At 45.3% G+C, this 21,258-nt stretch overlaps 1 protein-coding gene and 1 long non-coding RNA gene across 12 annotated transcripts in view; both read right to left on the reverse strand.

Moving 5' to 3' along the window:
* STON2 (stonin 2) overlaps nucleotides 1-21,258 on the reverse strand; it is a 167,509-nt gene that overhangs the window by 45,900 nt on the left and 100,351 nt on the right. The gene's annotated exons all lie outside the window — the stretch shown is intronic.
* On the reverse strand, nucleotides 10,186-13,300 carry LOC145513667 (uncharacterized). The gene is made up of 3 exons (XR_014059655.1): nucleotides 13,226-13,300; nucleotides 12,613-12,732; nucleotides 10,186-12,139 (listed from the first exon to the last, which is right to left on the reverse strand). It is a non-coding gene; the product is annotated as an uncharacterized LOC145513667 (long non-coding RNA).

The following is a 21,258-nucleotide window of genomic DNA, read 5'->3' on the forward strand; positions in this document are numbered from 1 at the left end:
GTCTCTAAGATGCATTTTTTAGGGACTGTCTCATTAGATTCACTGGTAGGACTGTCAGTAAAGGTCCATTTCTTTCCTATAGCCACGCAAATCAAGCTAAGCCATTGTAAAATTCTTTCACTGAAATTTAACTCTTTTTTGAAAATAAAATTGAAAATGGTTGTCATTCATTCATCGTGATGGTAGCACAGGAAGAAACATCTGCAAATCCTTTCCAGAGACCCAAACACTGTTCCAGCTGCTGCCCTTTTTGTGTCTGGCTTTTCAGCTTGATTTCTCAATCTTCCTTTCAATTCTGTGAACACATTTTCTTTCCCCATATCTTTTCAATAAACTCTCCTTTTTTATTTCTAAGTAGCCAGAATCTACTTCTGTTGCTTGCAACCAAAAAATCCTACTGATTCCTTCTTTTATTTTGTCTATATTGATATTTTTTTCTCTATTTTTATATATGACACTAAGCACTGAAGCATAACTTGACCATTCACACACACTTTCATGATTTCAGTATAACTTCTCATAACTTTTTGAAAATATTTAGTTATTTGGCTGCACCAGGTCTCAGCTGCAGCATGTGGGATCTAGTTCCTCTACCAGGGATCAAACCCGGGCCCCATGCATTGGGAGAGTCTTAGCCACTGGACCACCAGGGAAATCCCAGTTTCGGTATAATTTTAGAAGACTATGAGCTTCCTGACATCCCAGAACTGGCTCTGCCTTGACACTCACCACGATAGGAAAAACAATGGCATTTTCAACACATTGGCTCTTAGGGAAGTGAAGAAGGGGAAATCTAGCTAAAACTGGATGTCCTCCAATAAAGCTGACAATAAAAAGGTACAATAGGGCATGAACCCCTTAAATTATCGAGCAAAGGCTGCTCTGCAGCTGTGTCTAAGCATGATAATTGTTATCTTTTCTACTGGTAGCTATAATAACGAGCACTGATAATTTAAATGTAAGAGCAAACAATACTTACTTTGGGTGGAATATTGTTTAAATAAGGAGCACTTCTAAAAATCAAATTTATCCTGAAAAGCCAATCTACAGGAATACTGTTATTACTGGAAGGGTGTCTGGGGAATCGTCTCAAAGATTGCTCTCTTAGACCCTTCACGTTTCACAAAATAGGAACACAGGCCAGCATTAACGAGATAAAAAAAAAAAAGAAACAGAAGTTACAACTCCAAATAAATCTAAGATGGTACAAGCATCCTGCATGCTAAGTCACTTTAGCCGTGTCTGACTCTTTGTGACCCTACGGACCGCAGTCCGTTAGGCTTCTCTGTCCACAGGATTCTCCAGACAAGAGTACTGGAGTGGGTTGGCATGCTCTTCTCCAGCGGATCTTCCCAACCCAGGAATCGAACCCATGTCTCTTCCGTCTCCTGCATTGGCAGGCAGGTTCTTTACCACTAGTGCCACCTGGGAAGCCCCAAAGACAGTGAGCCATACATGCACTGCACTGATGCAATTATAACATTAGGTGTTGCGGGTTGCGTCTTCTGGAAGTGTTTTCAGAAGCTGTGGTGTTGTCTTCAGCATGACCCAAGAGCTGGCAAACCTTTATTACTCACGGTCAACTGGGTTTGATTTTGCAAGACAATCAAAACTCACTTGGAGTGAAAGCTGATAAGTAAATTTCTATAAATCTCTTTTTTAAAAAAAAAAAAAGAGAGAGATAATACAATATAGTAGTTAAGAGTACTGACTTTTAGAGAAATCTGGATTCTGATACTTGCTGCTATGATCTTGAAAACAAAACAGCCTATTTGAGCCTCAATTCCCTTACGCTTAAGAAGGGACTAACATGGAACAAGGATATACTCTATAGCATAGGGATATATAGCCACTATTTTTTTAGTAACTTTAGATGGAGTATAAACTATAAAAATACTGAAACCCTATGTTGTACACCTGAAAATAATATAATGTTGTAAATCAATGATATGTCAATTTTTTAAAAAAAGAAGGGACTAACAGTCTATGTGATTGATGGGTGTGACTGGTAAATGAGATGATGCAACTGAAGCTATTACAGCTTTAGCTTTTATTATTACAACTAAGGAAGAAGAATGACTTTTGCCTGTGGAATGTAAATTGATTCTGGAAGAACTTCCCGAACAGAAGTGTATGAGTTTTACACATTAGCATAGTCATTTGTGAGTGTCAAGACTTAAACCGTCTCTGGATTTATGGAATGGAGCTCAGACCCAGAAATGATTTTTAAAAGAACCCTTGGGCTTACAGAACACAATCACAGAGGCCATGTACTACCACAGCTGGGGTATTTATTCACAGGTGTGCTTCCTGGTGTTTGACAAGGCCTAGCCACTCACGCTCTGACTTCATCGCTAACAACCCATGGGAGGTGAAGGGGGCCGTGAAGACAGGGTGACTTCGGGGCAGGGACAAATGAAAGAACTGATGGAGGAAACAGACGTTCTCAAGGGACAATCAGATTTACCTAGAGACATTTGTCTATGTTTTCCCCATAGACATGTACTCAGAGAGACTCTGGGAGGATTCAGGGCAAAAAACCCTCCTTAGACAGGCAAGAATCAGAATTTCAAAATTCCGAAGGGCTGGTTTCTACGGTAGTGCTTGCCAGGTAGAACAGGCTGATCTTCTAAAACGAAAGCTTTATTTGATTCAGCAACGGGCTGAGCGACCTTTCCTTATGTTTGCCTAAAACTTTACTCAGCCTAGTTTCGACAGGAATAGAAATCAGTCATCAAAACAGCCACAAAATTGTTACCTTACCCCTGGAGCCTCAGTGTCCTTATCCATAAAATGAGACAACTCATACCTACCTCACGTTCCCGAGCAAATTAAATGAGAGGTCATGAAAAGCGTTCATTATAGTGTCTGGCACATAGCAGTTGCTTAATAAGTAACAGTTATTACTATTATTGGTTTTAAACAAATGAAAAAAGAGATGCTAAATATTTGGATTCTGAACTATTAGGAAGATCATAATCTGGATGTTCAGGGAAAAATTAGGTCTAGTCTGGATAATCCTAGAACTTGCTGAATCTTGGTTTGAGCTATCACAGCCTGAATGTATATTTTCTCAAAATACAATCTCTATACCTTTTTGGTTATTTACATAGATATATGTAAATTTTACTTAAGAGAATTTTTTAAACAATCACTTAATCAATTATAAAGCTATCCATACATTTCTGGGTCTCATGCTCTGCGGATCTGAGCCTTTCCTGGAGGTGCAGAGCTGGAGAACGGCATTGCACTGTGAAGTGTGCTTTCAGTCAACCCCCTGGACCGTGTTTGGAGCTCAGGGATCTGGATCTTCTCAGATCACGGCTGTACCTACAGGCACAGAGTCTATGGAGGAGATACCCTTCGGAGGGAAAAACAGGAGCTGTTCACGTTGTCGTCCCTGCCACTGTCACATAACAGACAATGTGCATTTCCTTCGGAGGGTCAGGGATACTGTGCCAAGGACAGGAGGAGACTGGGTCACAGGTGTTGCTGTTTTGTTTGCGAATCCCCCACAGTGATGACCACATGCACATTTCAAAATGATGACTCAAATGTCCACCGTCACTCTGGAAGAGCAATAAACCAAGAGGCCCCATATTCAGGGCCTGAATTGGGGCGGAAGACCTGTCCTTCGGCCACTCAGAGAATTCATCTAGTACCCACGGGCCTCAATCTCCACACCTATGAGTGAAGGGACTGCGTTAGATGATCTAGAATTTCTTGTCTTTAAAACCCTATAATTCATCTCCATTCTTTTACCTTTTTATTGTGAAAGAAAACAGGGTAAGCCACCTCACTTCCACTAGAATGAAGGATATGACATTGCTTTGATGAGACTGCAAATAAAAGACATGATAAACTGTGAATTCATGTGAAAGACAGAAATATACACAGTGCCATCCTGCATCGTTAACAGGGAGCTGTCTGCTTACCATATCACGTGCCTGCTTGTCACACGCTCTTTCTCTCTCGTCTGTGGCAATGATCGGAAAATAGTTCTGAACTCTCAAAATGGGTCATTTAATTTCAATTTAAGAACTGTCAAGACTAACCAGAGCTGCAGACAGTGCATCTCCATGGTCAACAGGTGAGTAATGGCAGCCTCAGGGGCAGGTGGTGACGTTTAAGTTATACAGGACTGAGAAATCCAGTTAGTTAGTTAGTGTTATTCACTCAGTTGTGTCCGACTCTTTGCGACCCCATGGACTGTAGCCCGCCAGGCTCATCTGTCCACGGAATTCTCCAGCCAAGAATACTGCAGTGGGTTGCCATGCCCTGCTCCAGGGGATCTTCCCGACCCAGGAATCGAACCTGGATCTCTTGCAATGCAGGCAGATTATTTACCTTCTGAGCCACCAGAAGTCTAATTGGCCTCTAAATAGCTAAGTATCCAGGTGTTGTTCATGAGCTAATTGTGGCTAACATTTACTGAGTACTTATTAATACCTGGTCTTAAATCCATGAGCTAAATGTATGTATAAGTAAGTGTATGTATGTGTGTGTGTATATATATATATACATATAAAATCTTATTATATGTTTGATTATCACCCCTATTTTGTGGGCCAGGAAACTAGGGCTATGAAGGCTCAGGGTCCTGGCCATGCTAATGCTACTCAATCCAATTGTGTTGACAGCTCTTTCACAATGGAGATGAACAGGACATCTCCTGTTTCCTTCCTTCTGTGCCTTTTTTCCTGGTCCAGTTATTCACATCCTTTTCTCTCAAGTCCTGAGAGATTAGATGGCTCAGGAAGGTCGATACTGGATCTACCCTTAAACTTTTTAAAAGTGCCTCTGAACATGAAATGGTTAAACGACTAGCTCTGTCATCCATGATCAAGTCAACTGGTGCCACTGATACTCCTACAGGGCTTGTTATGTGTTGGGCATAAGCCCGTGTGTTGGGTTGAACAGCAAGTGTGCATAAAGCAATGGTCAATGGCCTCTGCTCTCCTTTCCTCCCACCACCCTCCACAAAACTGGAATAAAAACCCTGATACTCAGAAGAACCAAATATCAAGAGCTGTTTCTAATTCTGGAAGGGCAAAGGAGAAAATGCTGAAATATCTCTTACTGGAATTAAAAAAATGATAATTTTAAAATTTTTACCATGTGCCAGGCACTGTGAAAAAGCTTTTTCAGGTTGGTCTTCTTTGCTTCTCACACGAATCCTATGAGGGTGATGCTGTTACTAATACCACATAAAGAGGAAGAAAAGAAGCACAGAAAGGCTGAATAACACGCCCATGCGTCTAGTTAGGAAGTGACCGAGCTGAGATTTAAGAGAAGCTGAAAACATTTGTAAAGAATTTTGTCAGGACTTCCCTGGTGGTCCAGGGGCTAAGAATCTGCCTTCTAATGTGGGGAACGTGGGTTCGATCCCTGGTTGGGGAACTAAAATCCCACATGCTGAGGAGCAACTAAGCTTGTGCACGCAGCAACAACTGAGCCGGCAAACCACAGCTAGAGAGCCTGCAGGCCGCAAGGAAGATCCTCTGTGCTCCAATGAAGATGTGATGCAGCCAAATAAATAAATAAATACTCTTTTTTTAAAGAAAATTTTGTTAAAGTGGTAATTGTTCTTGACAGCTCTAAAAAAAAACAAAAAATGCAAATCACAGGAAACCCAAGAGATTGCTTATAGCTGACCTTCTCTGAAACAAACTGGCCAGGAGACATCAAATAGGAAAGTACCCTATCCCCACAGATTATCTTTGCTGTGTCTATTCTTGTAAATAAAGGAGCAGGCAATTTATATTGCCCAGGGAGACATAAGAGCCTTATGGCTTGGCTGCGTTTTACCCCAACACAGTTATTTCCTGGTTTTTGGCCAGCACAGCATACCATACAGAGAAGGCAATGGCACCCCATTCCAGTACTCTTGCCTGGAAAATCCCATGGACGGAGGAGCCTGGTAGGCTGCAGTCCATGGGGTCGTGAAGAGTTGGACACGACTGAGTGACTTCACTTTCACTTTTCACTTTCATGCATTGGAGAAGGAAATGGCAACCCACTCCAGTGTTCTTGCCTGGAGCATCCCAGTGATGGCAGAGCCTGGTGGGCTGCGGTCTATAGGGTCACACAGAGTCGGACACGACTGAAGAGACTTAGCAGCAGCAGCAGCATACCATACTGTCTCTGCCTAAGTCTGTGAACAAGGAAAGTGGATGTGTGTGTGTGTGGTGTGTGTGTGTGTGTGTGGTTGTGGTGTGTGTGTGTGTGTGTGGGTGTGTGTGTGGGTGTGTGTGTGGTGTGTGGGATGTGTGTGTGTGTGTGCTGTGGTGTGTGTGGGGTGTGTGTGGTGTGTGTGTGTGGTGTGTGTGTATGTGTGTGGTGTGTGGTGTGTGTGTGTGTGTGGTGTGTGACGTGTGTGCGTGCGTGCTGTGGGGTGTGTGTGTGTGTGTGTGTGTGTGCTGTGTGGTGTGTGTGTGTGGTTGTGGTGTGTGTGGGGTGTGTATGTGTGTGGGGGGTGTGTGTGGGGTGTATGTGTGGTGTGTGTGTGTGTATGTGGGGTGTGTGTGTGTGTACTGTGTGTGGTGTGTGTGTGGTGTGTGGGATGTGTGTGTATGTGTATGTGTGTGGGGTGTGTGTGTGTGTGTGGGGTGTGGGATGTGTGTGTATGTGTGTGGGGGATGTGTGTGGTGTGTGTGTATGTGTGTGTGTGTGCTGTGTGGGATGTGTGTGGTGTGTGTGTGTGTGTGTGCGCGCTGTGTGGGATATGTGTGTGTGCTGTGGGGTGTGTGTGGTATGTGTGTGTGTGTATGTGTGTGGTGTGTGTGTGTGTGTGCGCGCGCACTGTGTGTGTGGTGTGTGTGTGGTGTGTGTGTGTGGTGTGTGGGATGTGTGTGTGGTATGTGTATGTGTGCTGTGGGGTGTGTATGTGGTGTGTGTGTGTGGTGTGTGGGATATGTGTGGTGTATGTGGTGTGTGTGTGGTGTGTGTGCATGTGCTGTGGGTGATATTTGTATGTGCGAATGGTGTGTGTGTGGTGTATGTGGTGTGTGTGTGGTGTGTGTGCGTGTGCTGTGGGTGGTATGTGTATGTGTGTATGGTGTGTGTGTGGTGTATGTGGTGTGTGTGTGGTGTGTGTGTGTGTGCTGTGGGGGGTATGTGTGTGTGTGTGTGGTGTGTGTGTGGTGTGTGTGTGGTGTGTGTGTATGCTGTGGGGGGTATGTGTATGTGTGTGTGGTGTGTGTGTGTGCACTGTGGGGTGTGTGTGGTGTGTGTGTGGTGTATCTGTGTATATGTGTGCTGTGGGGTGTGTGTGTGTGGTGTGTGTGGGGGGTGTGTGGTGTGTGTGTGTGGGGGTGGGGTATGTGTGTGGGGTGTGGTGTGTGTGTGTGTGGTGTGTGTGTGTGGTGTATGTGTGTGTGCTGTGGGGGGTATGTGTATGTGTGTGGTGTGTGTGTGTGTGTGTGTGTGTGTGTGCTGTGGGGTGTGTGTGGTGTGTGTGTGTGGTGTATGTGTGGTGTGTCTGTGTATATGTGTGCTGTGGGGGGTGTGTGTATGTGTGTGTGGTGTGTGTGTGTGTGTGCTGTGGGGTGTGTGTGTGGGGTGTGTGTGTATGTGTGTGGGGGGTGGGGTGTGTGTGTGCGTGTGTGGGGGGGGTATGTGTGTGTGGTGTGTGGTGTGTGTGCGTGTGATTTATGCGGTGCAGGCACACAGCCCACAGGCACACCTTGCATTCTTGGCTGGCGTTCCTTCCTCTCCGTGGACAAGAGAGATTCTGTGATGGTTTAGTCCTTCCTCTCTTCCTGAAACGGCTTTGGGAGGAATACAGTCTGGTTGGGGTTCACGCTCCCAACTGGACCAAGCACAACACAGCTTGTTGACAGCGTCTATGCCCGGGCGTTGGGGAGAAAGGGAGGCAGTGCAGCCATGCAGGCAAAGGCTGTCGTCTGCCAGTAAAGGGGCCTCTAGGCGCAGAACCGGGGAGGAACTTTACCTGCCTTCACCTGCCCATATTCTCTCTATATATACCTCTTCTCAAAAGAAATTGAAGCTGCTTTGGCTTTTCTAAGCTACTAATTTCATGCTTTCTACCAAAATTTAATTAGCAAAACTCCCCTAAGCCCCTTCCCCTACAAACTGCAAATTCAGTGAGACCAAAAGGAGCTGCATCTTCTAATTCAATCTCTTCCCCTAGCCTCCTGCACCTGGCTGACTGATGAACACCCATCACACCTCCGACCTAAGGAATTCTTGCTCTTCCCTCCTGGCGTCATCTAGACCTGGCTTGCTGTTTAAAATCAAATTGCTCCTGGCTGTTTTATCGTGTACTGGCTCGTTCTGTTTCACAACACAGGGGCCTATATTGATCATAACTGTATGGGTTTACAGGAATCCATCAATCCTTCTGAAAAATAGTAACTTTCTTGTGTTTAAAGCAAAGAGATTTCTGGAGTCCAGTCAACTTTTTGTGTATTCGTAATCACCTTTTGTCGCCAACTCTCCATACCATGACTCAACACTTTGGGTAAGAATTCTATTGAAGAAACATGTCTTTGCTTGTAAAGCCTGGCAGTCAAAAAAGGAGAACACTTACCAGCAAATTAATTAAAAAGACAAGCTCAGGTTTTCACTGCTCTTCTGGTCTCTGCCTCCTCTTCCTCTTCATCTCTTTCTCCCTCCCTCTCTTTCTTTCCTTTTTTTTTTTGTCCACCACTTCCATTCTATACTGTTGTTGTTGTTTAGTAACTAAGTCATGTCTGACTCTTTGCAACCCCGTGGACTGTAGCCTTCTAGGCTCCTCTGTCCATGAAATTTTCCAGACAAGAATACCAGAGTGGATTGGCATTTCCTTCTCCAGGGGATCTTTCTGATCCAGGGATCGAACTTGTGTCTCCTGTAATGGCAGGCATATTCTTGACCGCTGAGCCACCAAGGAAGCCCTCCATTCTATATACTATCTTCTAAAATCTCCTTCCAGAGTCTTGGTTCATTTCATGGATTCTGACACGAGAGACTAATTGGTCCAATCGAGGAAAAATAAAGTCTATTGAATGAATACACAGATCAGTGACAAGAACCCAGGATTTTTTGTTTGGTTTTCATTTCTTACAGCATATTTTGGGTGTAGACTGGGGTAATGCTAGAGAAGAGAAAAAGCAAGAGCAAATCTGAAGACCCTTGAGGGCAGATACTGTGATACAATCACTTTGCACCCTCCATGGAACCTAAGTCAGCCACACAACAGTATTTCCTGAGCAGCTTCCACATGCAGAACCAGCAGTGAACAAAACGTAGGGGTACATGCCTCAGAGAGCCCTCAGGCTCATGCCAAGAAAGAAAATTAAATGAGAAAAATAAATAAATAGATAATTACAAACCACAGTAAGCATGATGAAAGAAAAGAACATACTATCAGGGAACATGTGCCCCGGTCCTGATCTGGTCTGGGGGTCAGTGATAGTGAAAGAGAAAGCTAAGGTCTGAGAAGGAGTTAATAGAGTTGTAAGTTATAAGACAGTCAACAGAGCGAAGGGCTTTTCTACTTCTAAAACAACCGCAGTACCACTTCGTATGTGGGAGAGACATGAAAGAAATCTTAGGAATGTCGTCCAAATCTTTTACTTTACATGTAACAGAGTTAAAATCCCTGTATTAGCTGCCCACGGCCACTCCAGCCAGGACAAGACCCCAGGCTCCTGGTTCCCAGCCCGGAGCTCCCTGGAGCACCCTGTGACTACAGCAACAAGAACAGCAGTTTCAGTGGCCACAAAGGACTTAAAAGCTACTGGACTGGGTAGCCTTTCCCTTCTCCAGGGGATCTTCCCAATCCAGGGATCGAACCCAGGTCTCCCGCATTGCGGGCGGATTCTTTACCAGCTGAGCCACCAGGGAAGCCCAAGAATACTGGAGTGGGTAGCCTATTCCTTCTCCAGCAGATCTTCCTGACCCAGGAATTGAACTGGGGTCTCCTGCATTGCAGGCAGATTCTCTACCAACTGAGCTATCAGGGAAGCAAAACGCAGTGATGGCCAGGACTCTGAGATGTAAAGATCAAGGGCTTATCCCACATTCAAATGGTATGTAGGGGGTTCCTCTGGAGAAGGAAATGGCAACCCACTCCAGTATTCTTGCCTGGAGAATCCCATGGACAGAGGAGCCTGGCAGGTTACAATTCATGCGGTCGCAAGAGTCAGACACGACTTAACGACTAAAGAGAGATGTAGTGGGTTGGGGACAAAAGGTTTTTAAGCTTTTAATAAAGAAGGACTCGGAGCTGCTTCTGAAGAACGACTTGACTTGATATGCGGCTGGTTTTTTTTGTTTTTTGTTTTTTTGACCAAAAGGTATTTGTAAATCAGGAACAAAGAGTGAGCCAGGCAGACACCCCCATCTGCATGCAAAGTGCAAACAAGGGGTAGGAGTGAGAACAGTGGTAACAGCAGTGTGGCGATGTGATAAATCAATTTGAAGTGATAGTTAAGGTCTAAAGATTTCGTCTATCAGCCCAGCGAGAACTACAATTAGCCCTAAACTCAGATCCCCCCACCCCCCACCCCCAGATGACAAGCATCATCCCTGAGTGACACTCAGGGCATTTTTCAGGTGCCCGCGAAGCCTCCTAGGAAGTCAACACCACCTAAGCACCTTTCTCAGCAGATTCCCTGTTTCCCTTCCTCTCCGGGAGAACGAACGCCACCACTTATCTTTCCTGATTGGCTTGAGGATCGCTCTCAGGACAGAGGTCTCATTGAAAAAGGAAAAACAGATTCTACTGACTAGAGATTAAACCTCAATTCTTCCCCCTGCCTCACACCTCTTCAAGGGACAAGAGATTGGAACCGTTGCTCCAATCAAAACAAAATCTCTCTCTGCCTTTCCGTGATTCTCAGCCCCTGCTTTGTGTGGCCTCTTTGTCTCTGCCAAAAAGCTGCTTCACTGAAACATCCCAGAGAAAAAAAGACAAAACCGTTGTCCCCCCCAGACAATGAAGTCGCCTGCACTCAGCCATCTCCAATGTAGGCAGAAGACAATGCCCAGCAGAATTCTCAACCTGTTGCTATAGTAGCAGAAAGAATGTGATTCCAGCAGCTCTGCAGAGATCCATATCCAAATCCCACCTGCTACCAAAAAGCACATTAACCCTTTGCTGTCCCTTTCCAAGGGCAGAAACACCTGGAACGAATCCTAAAGTTTTCTAGGAGCTGGATGTCAGTCTTAACATTCACTCACCCATTCATTTATCGAACAGCCATTTCTTTTGATTCTGGTTAGGCTGGTTCCTAGGTTTTCACTGGGAAACCATACAGACATGGCCCTTGGCGTTAAGCAAGCGGGGGGAGCAGGATATTAAATCACTGCTCAAAGAACAATATACTCTGCAGCATCAGGATTACAAGAGAGACACCCGTTTTCAGCAAAGTCATCACTGGAATGGAAACAATCTACCCAAGAAACTAGCTTGAACATTAGTTGTAGCAGACCCTATATATTTGAGACGACTGCAATTCTTTGATAGTTTACATGTGTTACTTTGACAAAAATACCAGTAGCAAGGCACATTTCAATCACATAATGCCTCCTAAAAAGCATTAGTTTAAATGAGTTATTTACTCAAATCAGTTGTCCAGATAGAATAGAAACTATTTGTCAGAGAACATCGCAAGCAGTTGCTGAGCTGTCACCAGGGAACAGAAATAGCAGGTGAGGGCTCAGAAAATAAACAGAAACACCGTCCTAAGGACCCTGAGAGCATCCTGTAAACAGCCCTCACCTCAATTTATTTCTGGGGTCAAGAGAGTAACAAAGAAACCTCAGGAAATACAATACAAAAATGACCTCTACTCCAGCTTACTTTCTCTAAACTTGTGGTGTGAAATCTCACGTCATTGAATACCTTCCTACTAGACGTCTTTGTTTCCCATGGACCATAAATACCAGAAGGGCAGGGTTTCTTAGGAGGATAAACTCTGTAGGTAATGATATCCTCATATGTATTTTTGTGAAACAAGGCAGCATCGAAAAACCAAGCAAAAGCTGGAAAACCAAGAAGACGGGTTACTAATCTTGGCTGGCTAGTAAGACGTGGTCTCAGGGAAGTTACACAAACCTTTGTACCTCAATTTCCTCAGAGGTAAATTTGATACACCACATAGATCCAAAGACACACGGATCAGCAGCAGTCCTGGAAATAAAGTACTCTGTTATTACGCTTAGCAACACTGTAAAACAGGGTCCCCAGGTGGCTCAGTTGTAAAGAACCTGCCTGCTAATGGAGGAGAGAGACACGAGTTTGATTCCTGGGTTGGGAAGATCCTCTGGAGAAGGAAATGTCTGTCAACCCACTCCAGTATTCTTTCCTGATAAATCCAATGGAGAGAGGAGTCTGGTGAGCTACAGTCCATGGGGTCACAAAGAGTCAGACATGACTGAGGGACTAAACAACAACCACCCTGTAAAACAGGGTCTCTGTCCTGAGAACCTCAATCATCTTGCAGAACCCTGGCTTCCTATCTCAGCCAGACGCACAGGTACAAGTCTTGCACAGAACTCATCAGGGAAAATGCACCATCAAGGAAGGGTCCTCACCCAAATCTCATTTAACCACTGCATTGCTAGAGCAAGGTTTAGGGATATAAAGAAAAGAATGTTACCCACCTTTCCAGTTTTATAAGGATCAAATAACCGGTGACCACTGTCATCCACCAACAGTGTGCCTGAGGGGAATTCAGGGTAGAGTAAAACAGGAAGAATTCTGGGCTTTGGGTATACCAGCCCCTAGATAAGATCCACACAGAAGTAAAAAATTCAGTGACTCCCGGATTCCTGCATCTTGCCATACATAGAAAAGCACTAAAATCATTAAGTTAAAATCATTAACTTGAGATGTCTGTTCTTTGTGATTAGCAGTCATCACTGGATGTTTGAATACACAGTAAAAAATATATATATATATTTATATATATTCTGGCTCCTCCCTGACCTCTTCAGAGCAGCTCCTTAGAAATATCTGAGAGGCTATCTCCGCTAAGGTAAGGTCCCCAAATAAAACTGGACTCACAACTTGTACATGAGGCATTTTCATTTCAGTCGAAAAGGAAAAGGTCCTAAGTGTTCAGACTACATGGAAACCTTGCCTCAGACAAAAAGTGACGATGGCAAAGGGATGTGTGTGATGTAAAGTTAGGGCTCCACTCAAACAATGCCCGTCCTGGAAATCCAGGGCCAAGCCCAGTGACCCCCACTCCCCACCCCACCCCACCCCACATACCCTCTACATTGTGGACTACAGAGCAAGAATGGAAATGGAGGCCTTTTGTCGGAATTCCAGTGCCATATCTGTATCTGTCAAGCTTGAAGTTCCTGCAGGAATTCCTTTCCTTTAAAATTCCATTGGCTAGGTCATAGTAGCAGAGAGTCTGATGTTTACTTCCACATTACAAGGAACTGGCTGGTTCCAGAAGACAGACACTTTCTGCCTCCTGTTACTCTGAGATCCTACTATGACTCCACCAGCTTTTCGAAGCAGGAAAAAGGCCACAACTCACGCCTCCCCCCGGCCCCCCCACCACACACACATACCACTCCTCCACTAAGGAAGCTTAACTGTAATCGTCCTGATTCGTCACCCCTCGCAGTATCCCTGCCCTTTGTCCCATGACTTTACGCTTTCTCTCTGCCAAAACACTTTTCCCCACCCTTTGACGGTGGACTTGGCCATTTGACTCACATTGCTCTACAGGAGGTAAACGTTAATGACATAACCAGAAGACTGAAATGAGTTTGCTTGCAGTGGTTTGTGCTCTTGTATCTTTGCCATCGCCCTGAGAAGAGCGTGCCCAAACTAACAGCTGGTTCCAGCGGGGAGGAGGAGGGACACGGAGAATAAAGTCATGCCCGAAGCCCAGACAAGATCAGCTGATTATCCTTACCCCAACCTACAGTCAGGAGGTTAAAGCATACTGCTGTATGCCGCTGAGATTTCGTGGCTGCTTCTAACACAGCATTAGTACATCAATAACTAACTGATATATCCACCTTAGCAAAAATTAACCCGCAGTTTATGAATTAAAACAGTTTGCTTTTTCTTATTTTTTGCCTTGTTTCCTTAATACATAACAAGTCATGGATCTCTGATTGCTCCCATTACACTACAAGGTCCTCAAAGCAGGGTCCCATTACATCCCCAACACCCAAGATTTATATGCATGAAGTCCACACCACGTTCTAAATCCCAGGGGATACAAGGATAAACAACACGCTATTCCAGCCATCGTCAGCCTGCACCTGTGAGCTTTTTCCCATGTAGGCTCAGGTCAATGTTCTTTTGCTCAAAGATGATTATAAGGTTTATTTGCACAGCTGGAAGTATACCAAGTCAGTGGTGAACTTGAACCACTTGAGTGTTCTATGCCTAAGCACGGGTGAACTGGAATCATAACATCTTTCAGTAATGGAAGGAATTGACAAGACCATTGGATGAGTGGCTTTCAATCTTACCCAATCACCAGAGCTTCTAAGTTACAGATTTCTAGTTCTGATCTATAGATATTCAGTTGACTACTGTGGTACAAGGCCCAGGTGGCTGTGTTGTTAAAAAGGTCTCAAAGTAATGCTGACAAAGATAAGAATTGGGACCCCACCCCACCCCCCTCCCACACCTCATAAAACCACTCCATCCAATGACTGAATCTCTTATGTTGAGTCTCGCTAAGCATGTGTGACGACAATAACAGACCCCAAAGTGGACACTAAGGGACTATTTCCAGATGACCACATGTATCCATCAGTTAGTGTTAACATAATAAGCCATTCACAACTCAGTAGCACAAAACAACAAGCCTGAGCTACTGCTCATGAGACTATGAACCTGGATCAGTTTGTCCGATCTCTGCTGGACCCGCTCATGGGTCTAAGGTCAGCTGGCTGGTCTAAGATTGCTTCATCCACATGTCTGGTATAAGACCACTATCGGCTGGGGTGACAAGGGTCTTAGGGCCACAGCAAGTGAGTCCAGGAGTGTCCCTATGGTGACTGGGCTGGATTCCAGGGAGGAAGCAGAAGTTTGAGTAAACCCTGGGAGTTGGTGATGGACAGGGAAGCCTGGTGTGGCTTCAGTCCATGGGGTTGCAAGGAATCACACCTGACTGAGACTGAACTGAACTGAACTGAACTGAAGCAGAAGTGTGTGAGGCCTCTTCAGACCTAGGCTGGGGACCAGTACACAAGCACACCCTTCCTTCTGCAAATGTGATGGCCAAAATCACTAAGGAAGCCAAGCACAGACTCAAGGGCTGGGGAAACAGACCCCACTGCTTGATAAGAGAAGCTTCAAAGTCACATCACAGGGACTAGATCCAAAGAGTGAAATAACTGGGGCCGTTATCTGCAGTCATTCTATTACACAACCTAATGAGAAAAAAATGTTGGCTCCAGCCAAATGGGATTTCTAAGTGTGGGCCGAGGTTTTCGCCTTCATCTCACCAAGTTCTAAAATCCCGGGTTGAAGTTCCTTCTGACGTTCCTCATTTCTATCCCTGCCTGTGGGTGCGTGCGCGCACACGTCTCAGCCCTCAAGATCTTGGTCTCAAACGAAAGCAAAAGAAATCTACTTACTCTTAGCACATTTTATTTTATCCTTCGAGGCTTGTAAAGATGAGGCTGGGTGGCTGCCACCCTCATGAGGATTTGCTCAGGGCAAGTCTTTCTGTGATACGTCTTCCTAGTTAGAACCTGCCTACAGATGAAAGGTGACTGAATGGTCACCAGGGTTACATCCTCCAAAGGACCGCAGAACATTAACACAAGGAGCAGCAATGCAGAAGAAGCATTACAGAAAAAAAGGGAACACCCAGGAGCGGCAGATGGCCTTGAGGAGCAGGAAACTGGAGCTCCCTGAAGATTACAGGCTGAGGCTAATTATATTTTAGCCACCAGCTGCTGGCAAAGCCCTCTTCATTCCCACTTCCCCCCTTGGTTACCCTTGCCCTGTGACCATTTAAGAAATGCACTAAACTACAGTGGCTGAGCTACGGCTTTTCCAGTGGTCATGTATGGATGTGAGAGTTCGACGGTAAAGAAAGCTGAGCACTGAAGAATTGATGCTTTTGACCTGTTGGAGAAGACTCTTGAGAGTCCCTTGGACTGCAAGGAGATCCAACCAGTCCATTCTAAAGGAAAACAGTCCTGAATATTCATTTCAAGTTTCAATGAAACTCCAATACTTTGGCCACCTGATGCGAAGAACTGACACATTGGAAAACACCCTGATGCTGGAAAAGATTGAAGGCAGGAGGAGAAGGGGACAACAGAGGATGAGATGGCTGGATGGCATCACCGACTCGATGGACACGAGTTTGAGTAAACTCCGGGAGTTGGTGATGGACAGGGAGGCCTGGCGTGCTGCAATCCATGAAGTCTCAAAGATTCGGACACAACTGAGTAACTGAACTGAACTGAACCGTGGCTGAATCCACAGCTGTCTTCCCCGACCCCGGCCCTCAGATGTGTGCAGCAGCTATTAGAGCATCCCTACCATGAAGGTGCTGCTTTCTGTGTTTTAGAAAGATCAGCACGACCTTTCGGGGCACTCCACTCAACTTCTCTCCACACCTGCTTGTGAGGTCCGGGGCAGTGGGAGGCGCTGGAGAAAAGAACTTCAGAAACCAGAAAACACAGGCTGGCTGGGGTTAGGCAGTGCCTGAGGCTCTCTGGAGAACAGGGGAGAAAGCAGACACTGCTCAAGTGAAAAGCTGTGTCAAGTGCACGGCTTGCTTCCTGTTTAACATGGTCAGTGTTCATGCTGCTTGGTCGGAGCACTGCCTCAAAGACTAAGAAACAGGAGTGGCTGAAAAACACAAAATAAGAAGTGAGAAATTCATCATAAAGATGCCTCAGAAAAGCCAAATTCAAGAAGATACCGCACTCGATCTATGAAGAAATTCTGAAAATGTTTAGAACAGGCCCTCTATAAGAAGAAATGTTGTCCACACTCTTCAGATCTGTATTCTATTCCTAAGCACTGAATCTGGGAGAGGAGGAGGTTTGGAAGAAAGGTGACGTTTTTATACCGTAACGCTTAGCATCCAAAGCGCAAATGCCTATGAGAGTCAGAATGGCTATCGGTTCTGTTCAGCCCACTGGTGGCCTGGAGGAGCATCTGTTTTTTTTTAATCACAACTGTAAAGAGTCACAGACTGAAACCTTGCATCATGAGGTAAAATCATCACAAAGGTACCCACCCACCCCCCATCTCTTGCTCCACTGGCCACAAGGTAAGTGGCATTCTTGGATGCCTTCTAATGGGCTGGTTGACTGGACTGCGGTCAATCTATGCATTTGATTAATTAGCCAAGGAGAATCCGGAACTATAAAAAAGCAAACTACTGGCATTATCGCCACAGGAACATTGATAATGACAATGATGACAAATCGCTGATTTCTGTTCAGCAAAAGCCATACTGTACTTTCCTGAAACAAAGAGGGGTATGCTATCTAAGAAGGAGATATTCACCCTGTCTGTACCCCTCCCTACTTCAACACACACACACACACACACACACACACACACACACACACACACACACACAGCAACTTCACCCCCTTCTGGGTACAGTACTTTTCAGGACCATTATTCACTACTGCTCTAAAACCCTAGACATGCTAAGTACAGGGGGCTCCTTACAGAGAATCCTTCAGTTGCTTGCAGAGCAAAGAGCCCAGACTGCATTTGCAGACACCTGGACATCAGTCAAACTCTCACATGCATCTTGGAGGTGGTTTGGGCAATTTCTACTGCAGTTTCCCTTGCCATTCTTCTACAAAATCAGTTAGCTCATCATCTCTGCACTCTAATTTAATCGTGGTGTAACTCCTCACGGCTATTAAAAGAACAGAGCATCTCAAATATATCACACTGGTGACGTATCAGAGCTTCCCAGGTGGCTCAGTGGTAAAGAATCCCACTGCCAATGCGGAAGATGCAGGAGATGAGGGTTCGATCCCTGGGTCGGGAAGGAGGAAATGGCAACCCACTCCAGTATTCTTGCCTGGAGAATTCCATGGACGGAGGAGCCTGGCGGGCTACATTTCACAGGGTCGCCAAAGAGTTGGACACGACTGAGCACGAAGCACCCCTGGAGTAGTATCAAACTCACATGACACTTACACAAATGCTGTCTGTCCTACAACATTTTTCTTGAAATCTCCTTCGGTATTAAAGTCCAGGCAAGGCAAGGACCCAGAGGCAGCCGTTTCGTTCCTTCGCACGCCAGTGCAGTTAACGGCTTGTTTAGAATAAATGTTTGGAACTCAGAAGCCTGTGAACAATGCAGCGCTTGATTGCTCTGAATTACTCTCTCACCCCCAGCAATCGAGAGAGAAGTCTTTGGCACCAACTCCACGCAAAAAACCTGCTTCCCAACCTCCTCCATTTGCCTCGCGACTCGCCCCTCACAGAATTCTCCTCACACCACACAAAGGTCTCAGTTTTCTCCCCGAAATACCACATGAATCCCACATTGAACATCTGACTTCTGTCTTCCCAGAGCACCGCAGACTTAATCCAACACGTCCACGATCAGATATCCTTAACGAGACCCACTTACCTTCTGACCCTTTGACTCAAACCTTTCTGCTGGCATCTTTCATTCAATACTGAAAATAGGGTTTTCCGTTTACCAGGTTTGAGAGGAAATGTCATCTGGGTCTCTTTTAAAGCTATGCTAACGATTCAAGCTACATTTCAATGAGTCAGGGGTGTCCACGGATTAAAATGCCCACAATTGTTAACCGCCTTTCCTTCTCCAAAAACCTATTTGGTAAGCAATGCCGTTTTCTTTCCTATGGGGGCCAAAAAGTAAACTCGACTAACTAGAAGTAATTAGAAGGTGAAATTTTGCTCAAGGCCCAGCTATCAGATAACAAGTTCTGATAAACCCTGTCGGGAGAAGACTTGCCTTTGTCTTGGGACCGCAAGAAGGAGCCAATCAACCAAACCAAACACCTTCGATTCTATCCAGAACTCTCCCATCTTAAACACGATGGAAAAGGAAAGCCAACCCCAAAGCAAACAGCATGAATGAAGTAGTCCCACTGCTGGCAGCCCTTACCATGGGGGGCAGAGGCCCCCTGCGGGCCCTTGCTGGGGCTCAGGCTCCTTGTGGGGCGCTCGAAGCTGGCGAGGGGTCCAGACTTGGGTGCGGGTAGAGGTATGCCGCATGCATGCCGGAACAGGACTCCCTGCCGCCGGCCTGCTGCCTGTCTGCCACTCCGTCCTCCCGTCCTCCCGTCTGGGTGGGAAGGGCCAAGATGAAAAAAAAAAACCCTGCAGGTTACTCACTGGCCTTCCCAGGCGGGGCGGGCACACCCAGGAGGAGGGAGAGGCCGGTCGCAGACAGGGAGATCTTGCTTCTGATTTCCTTTGTGAATACTTCCTGAACTTTAAACTCCATCTGTCCAAGCCTGGGTACTCGGGGGAGGCAGATAACACTTGGGAAGTTAGATTCCAAGAGCTCAGTGCAAAGCTTACTTTGAAAAGGCCAGGCTTTCGTGCACATGCTTTCACATGGAACCCTGCAATTTGTTTCTCCTCTGTCTGAGCATTAATCCCAGCACAGAAAACGAGAGGAAGGGGGCAACCTAGGTACAGGGGCCTGGAAAGGCTGTGAGTGGGCAAGCCTGGACGCAATTTAGAGAATGAATTTCTCTTTCAGGCTCTCAGTTTCAGAGAAGGAAGATTCCTTGCCTTGTATAAGAGGCACATTCTTGAAACAGATATCAGAAAATCAAGATTTAAGAAATGGAGGCATGTGGAAAATGCAAGAACTTGTTACCTGAGACCTTGGCCGTTGATCAGTCCTGAAATGAAGTCTTTCATAAATGGAGGGATCCTGCAGTTGACCAAAGGCTTAATTTTTTTATGTACCATTTCCAAAACTGATGTGCCGTGAAATGTACTTCTGCAAGATACTAATATGTATAATAAAAGTAAAAAAAAAAGAGAAATGTGTTGTACAGGTTTCTTTACTGTTGTTGTTTAGTTGCTAAGCTGTGTCTGACTCTGTGATCGCACAGACTGAAGCCCACCAGGCTCCTCTGTCCATGGAATTTCCCAGGCAAGAATACTGAGTGGGTTGCCACTTTCTTCTCCGGGGGATCTTCCCAACCCAAGTATCAAACCAGGGTCTCCTGCCTTGTAGGCGGGTTCTTTACCACTGAGCCACCTGGGAAGCCCGCAGCTCCTCACAACCTTCAACAAACATGCAACTATTGTGAATCTTCAAGATCAGGACTTACAGTATCACGTTTCATTTTCCAGATGTTTTCTAGTTGGGACGAGATCTTTTGAGGTTCGGGAAATACAGAGATGGATGACTGGCATACTTTTCTACCGCTTTGCTACAGTCTGAATGTTTAAGTCCTCCCAAAATTCACATGCTGGAATCCAACGCCCAAAGCAATGGTATTAGGAGGTCGGGCTTCGGGAGGTGATTAGGTCATGAGGGTGGAGCCTCATGAATGGCATTGGCGATCTCTTATAAAGGAGCCCTTCCTCCACATGGTGACACAACAAGAAGTCTGAGACTCGAAAGAGGACCCTGACCTGATCTCAGGCTTCCAGCCTCCAGAACTACGAGAAATAAATTTCTGTTGCTTGTAAGTCGCTCCGTCTGTAGTATTTTGTTATAGCACCCTGATTAGACTAACACACCTTCCTTTTTCTTTTTTTAATTTTTTAAACTTAGAGAAAAATTCATGACAAAATATTTCAAGCAGTATATAAGGATATAAAATAAAAAGTAAATATCTGCCTATTCTAACAACCAGCCCCATTCCCCAGAGGTGAGGAATTTCTTATGTATCTGCTTCAGAAATATTTATGCATGTAAAGCACATATGAATAGCCTTTTAAAAATAACACAACCGGAATTAAAGTACATAGTATATTTACTATTAAAGTATATTAAAGTGCTATGGTGTGCGGCAGTCCATGGGGTCACAAAGAGTCGGACAGGACTGAGCGACTGAACTGAACTGATGATGTGTTCTTATATATTCAGGATTTTCCATATCAGCATACGGAACGGCTACTAGCAAGTCAGAGTCAAAAAAAAGTCAAAGGTAGATCTACAATATGGGATTCCTGCTTTACTACAGGGTTCCTTACGTGGGTCACAGGACGCTTTGTGACTCAGTGTCAGAATGCCCACTTCCTTTCCCAGCTCTGTCTAAACCCCACACGTGACACCTGCGTACAGGATGGGGAGAGCCCGAAGGCTGAAACCACACCACCAGTCACTGTGA

This window comes from Giraffa tippelskirchi, chromosome 7, assembly GCF_054371585.1.
Source record: "Giraffa tippelskirchi isolate mGirTip1 chromosome 7, T2T-mGirTip1v1.2.pri, whole genome shotgun sequence".
In the NCBI taxonomy this organism is placed as follows: Eukaryota; Metazoa; Chordata; class Mammalia; order Artiodactyla; family Giraffidae; genus Giraffa; species Giraffa tippelskirchi.